The sequence below is a fragment of the Homarus americanus genome, unplaced genomic scaffold (genome assembly GCF_018991925.1).
Source record: "Homarus americanus isolate GMGI-L3 unplaced genomic scaffold, GMGI_Hamer_2.0 scaffold21930, whole genome shotgun sequence".
Taxonomy (NCBI): domain Eukaryota; kingdom Metazoa; phylum Arthropoda; class Malacostraca; order Decapoda; family Nephropidae; genus Homarus; species Homarus americanus.
The window spans coordinates 184993-190394 of NW_024732309.1; the positions used below are offsets into that span (position 1 = coordinate 184993).

The window sequence follows — 5402 nt, forward strand, 5'->3', positions numbered from 1 at the left end:
GTGTATCAGGCAACGAAACGAAAGAAGACGATTAATAAGAAACAATGAGGAATATCGAAGGAGCAAATACTGTAGCGTTATGTACCTAAGATTCCTCCGAGTCAAGACACTCTGACCACCCTCTCCCAGCGCCACCACACAGCCACCTTAAACCATCTCTCGCTTTAGCTGAGTGAGTGAGTGAGTACCATCTATAGCCTAGCCGTAATTATAATGAAAGAACACTCATATCTCATCTCCTCCATACTACAGTAAATCTGAAAATAGGTAAGTGCTTGTGGGCGTTAGTGTGCAGTGGCTGGCAGGCGCTTCCCTGGTGCTGATCACCACGGCCTTGGCAGTGAGGTCTCGGACCCTTGGATGTGTGCTGTGCACACAAACACCTTTCCCCACACACACAGTGTACACGCACTACACACTCAAGCACCACACTCCCTGGACGTGCACATCACCCGCCGCGCCCAGCCCAAACTTAAGAGGTAAGAAAAATATTACCCTGGCCAAGTTCGTCACTTTCACCCTGTACCCCCCACCGTTCTGTAAGCGTTCATCCGGTGTCGTTATTCTTCCCTCCACATTATTCAACCACTCGCCTCACTCGTATCCCCCCTACCTCCACCCCCTGACTCATACACTCCCTCAGACACCCACCATATGACGTCAACTTTGTTCCGCATTTGGGTTGCTCAGGCAAGATCTTTCAGTGTTCATGGCAGCGACTCTCCTCCACTCATAGCATCACTTGGCTCATCTCACCGTCCACGTTCCGCCCGTTCCACAAAACCCTCCCACCAAAGGCTTAAAATCGAAGACCCTAGCAGCCCTTACCACCCCTACACCACAAATATCCTCGCCAGTACCAAGACCATTTCGTTCAACCCACCACCACACAGCTCACCCCCCACCACCACTCACGAAGCAGAGTATAATTATTATAGTCTTTCCTGTTATACCACCTTACCCACCACTAACACCATTCCAGTGCAGTAAATATCATTGTTCGTGTCATTTAAGTAACAGAGAAACAAAAATTAACAAAAAATAAAAAAAACATTAAAATTGGTGGTCCTTATTTCCACTGATCTCTATTAAGTCCGTAACTTCTAAACAATAAAGGCACCTTATATTATAACAAGGTACCTTATACTAATCCAACCCCACAACACCCTAGTACAGATAACAGGGTACCTTATACACTAGGTACAAGGTTCAGTCTGGTGTACATCCGCTCTTAAATAAATGACATCAATTATTTTAACCTTTCACTCTTTTTCGTAGAACCTTAACCTAATACTAACAGTGTTATACCCAGCGGTAACACAACACCTACTTCACTACTCACCATTTTGCTACATACTTCATCTACGAACAGTTTTAATATCATTTCACAAGCTTCAAACTCGTTAATAAATGGGATTCTCGTTCCAACCTATGATGACTATAATATTAACAATAAAATAAACACATAAAATGTTGAAATCGGTCAATTATATTAAATCATCACGAACAATTGGTGAAAGAAAGAAAAAAAATTACTGACCTTATTATAAGACGTCCGAGCGAGGACAACACGTGACGACGCACCAAGCTTCAAGTGGTTCTTCTCTGGGCCAAGCGACTATGGTACTTAGATCTGAAAAGAAAACACATTATTTTGTCAATAAATATGGGACGTATTGATATAGCAAGTTGTAAAGTCTCTCACAAACACAGTTGACTCCAAATAGAAATGAAGAAACAAAAGTTTGATGATCTGAACCACTTCCAGCCATATTCTGTCGCTTACCTGACAACTTTATTTTTTTTAATAATATAACGCCAATGCCTAATACTAGAAACCACTTTTATGAATATTTAAACAATTCATTAACTGAATTTAAATAACACGAGTCAAATAGATGATTCCCTCAACACAGCTAACCAATTAAAAAAAATACAGGTAATTCTTAAGAACATATGAAAACATTATTGGCTGGAATAGCAGCTATCAGTGTGTGTGTGTGTGTTCGGGGAATGGAGGCGGAAAGCAAGGCCCCTCCATTTTCTGTATTCGTGTGTTTAATAAGTCTTGCCAGCAAATCAACGCACGGGTCACAAGTTTGTAGTTGACTTACCAGTGATCCACCTCTTGTTGCCACATATGTGAAACACGTCCACACACAGGAACTTTGTACTGTATAATGTCTCACAACAGTACAGATGCAATGTTGGGCAACAGTTTCGAAACTTTGTACAATATCTTGGTCTGGACTAGGCTTCAGAACAGGCGGCGAATGATCCCCACAGCCGTCACATTATTACGATTAGTTAATGCATTTTTTTTTTTTTTAAATCTATCTTCTTTAAAAATGTGAAATAAAGTGTATGGCTGTCATGTGTGTGTGACTACCCACAGCAATATGGTGATGTGAGAGCACTGATGGTGACCACGCACAGCCGGAAGAACAGAATGGCAACACGGGAGCTCTTGGTCATGACTGAGGTCGAACCCTCGCCCTACTGGATGCTCCCAGGGCAGATGTTCATGGCCATGGGAGAGGACTTAGCAAACCACATCAGCCACAGGTTAATACCCCCGGGAGAGAGATTCATCGTGTACTGGTGCGTGTTGGTACTCTCCGCTCAGCTGCACACCATCTGCATTTTGATACACAACCTGGTACTACAAGTAATTTAGTGCGTTCTTGTTCCTTTATTATTAATTTGGACCTCCTAACTAACAGAACCTGAATAGTATGGGTTCTAGCCTCATTTTTTTTTAGTATACGATTTTTATCAAACAAATAACTGGAGGTATGCGTCCCTCCAGTTTAAGTCTATAGTACACTATTATATTCCCCACGGTAGATCTTCCTCAGTTTTTTAAAGTTATTGTCTAGTGTTATTAGTGTGAGGTGCTTAACAAACCCTGGCAGTTGAAGCGCCTAAAATATAGAACAGTCTCATGGTCTCCAAATAATACCTATTTATGGTACCTGGAAGTACTATTTGATATATTTAATTTTTTTTTATGATAATCTAGATAATAAACAATACCGGCATCTATACATTTTGCTTTATTCTCTTCATAATCCATTAATATCCCTTAAACTATTTGCCAGTAACAATTATTTTCTTGACTATGCAATACTGTACATGAATATAAAGACAAAAATACCCCCTTCTTCTCTGTATGATCCACAACACTCCGGAGTAACAAATATTAATACTGCCTCCTACATCAATATTTTGTTCTCTATAGCTTTCATCAATTCTACTAACGATAATTTAATTCGTATGCAAATGAGCCAGTTGGGTAACTTTTCTTAAGTCACTTCATCAATTGACAACTGCCTTAGGTGATCGTGAATTAGTTTAAAAAATGAAATAAATTATAATTATATGTCGTGTTAAGTAGAGTCCACAGTCACGGTTTCTTCTAGAAATATGGTTCTCTCTTGTAAACCCTAATACAATAGAGAGAGAAACTCGGCTCCTCGTTGATTACCAGATATGAAAGTAAGTTTTCTACCTAATATGTCATTCAAATAACATCTCAATAACGTTTGGTTCAATTCCATAAGTTATATCTACTACTAACCGTGTATTCCACCAGTACCAGTATTAGTAATTTCAATGTATTTCTTTATCAGTATTTTTCTTCCACTGGACAGTTGTATACAGAGTTATTATGAACACCAAGGAATATAACGTATCAACTCACTACTAAATATTTTCTGGTATACAATGAATGACAGGGTTAACGCCTCCTCCCTCACTCACAGCCAAGACGACACTGACTGGTGACTTGTTTGGTACTTATCACTTGCTACTTCATATGTTTTTGCTGCTATAGAATATCCAAGCACTAATACTGTTTAATTGACACATAGTGACCTCTTTACCGCCAAGATTTAGTGAATAGTATATATCTTTGAACTGTTACCGTACTGAATCCAGGGAAACTTTCTAGGTATCTTGTTTGAGTTTGTATAATGAGGGCGCCAATTCATTCGTTCTTTTAAAGGATTTCTGAATATACAGTAAATCATATATATAAGAGCAAGTATGTTCAACTAATGCCTAGCTTTGCCATTATGACCAAGTGATTTTGATGACAATAGCTCAGGTTAGGAAAATTATACTTGATCTCAGACAGTTCTGATTATTCCAACTTTTTTTTTTTTTAGTTTATGGTAAAAATCTTGCAGCAGATTTTGGGTTGGTGTCATATGACCTACAGCCTATTAAAATTTGTCAAAGGAGACATACCGAAATGTGTTAACTTAATACAATGGTTATGTAACTTATTTTGATGAAATTATTGGTAATCGTTGAAGGAATAATGTCACATTTAAGTATTTCAATCTGGCTAATGCCAAACGATTTATTAGAGCAATCCCTATCACTAAATGGATCAAACACCTTGAATTTTTTTTACAAAGATAAAATAACGTAATTTAAATATAACTAACACTGAAATTCTGTTGAATGTAGAGGTCACAGTTGTTTCGGTCAGCCAGTACAGTACAGAGTAACACCTGCACTGGTGACTAAGCCAGGGGTGAGGGATGGGGGTCAATTCCTTTTACCTTCACTGTAGCGTAAATTTAACTTAATTTTAATATTTACTTTTTTAATTTAAGATGATAAATATTATACCAGGTACTGTAATTATTATTATGAACACAGTACAATCTTAGGGCCATAACAGCCAAGGTCATATGGCACCGTGGGTACTGTAATTAATTGTCAAGATATGAGTAAAATAATTTCCACCCCAAGAGTTTTTCTTGTGTTTGCCCTTTATGAATATCCCTTGATATACAAATGGCTTGAGTTGAAAATAAAACATTCATTAGGTGAATTTTCGTACAGTATCTCAAATAAAAGAACATATGGGAAAATAAGGTTTGGTTCCCCATTGACAAAAATACGGAGCCCCAATAATTATCATACCCCAAAAAAACACGAAATTGGTTCATAAACAAGAACAAAAACTACCTAACTAATAATAAATAGTATACAACTACTGAACACAAAATTACTACCCAACACATAAAACAAATTATTGTTTAACTTTGGTACATTATCTTATGGGGGTACAGTCTTGACAGGGGTGGGCTGAGTAAGGGTTGTCCACCTCATCACTGCTGTCTGCCAAGAAGACCACAGTAGAACAAGCCAGACCAAGATCTTTCCCAATCTTGTTAGAGCCATCAATGTTCCTGATACTTATTCACTTCCAGCTTTATCTCAATTGTCTCAGCCTTTTGTGGTTTCTTCGGTGTAGTACAGGTAGCCGAAGAATCAGCAGAACACTTGAATGCCACAATGAAAGGCTGGCACGAATACACACGGTTAAAGAGAGATCACTTACCACACACAGGACACTGGCAGAAGGAAAGATGCAGGCTTGAGGG

General features: G+C 38.6%; 1 long non-coding RNA gene across 1 annotated transcript; it reads left to right on the plus strand.

The window, feature by feature from the left end:
• The first annotated feature begins 393 nt into the window (after positions 1-393).
• Positions 394-4759, plus strand: LOC121868456. Its single transcript, XR_006089406.1, has 2 exons — positions 394-479; positions 2396-4759. It is a non-coding gene; the product is annotated as an uncharacterized LOC121868456 (long non-coding RNA).
• The last annotated feature ends 643 nt before the right edge of the window (positions 4760-5402 follow it).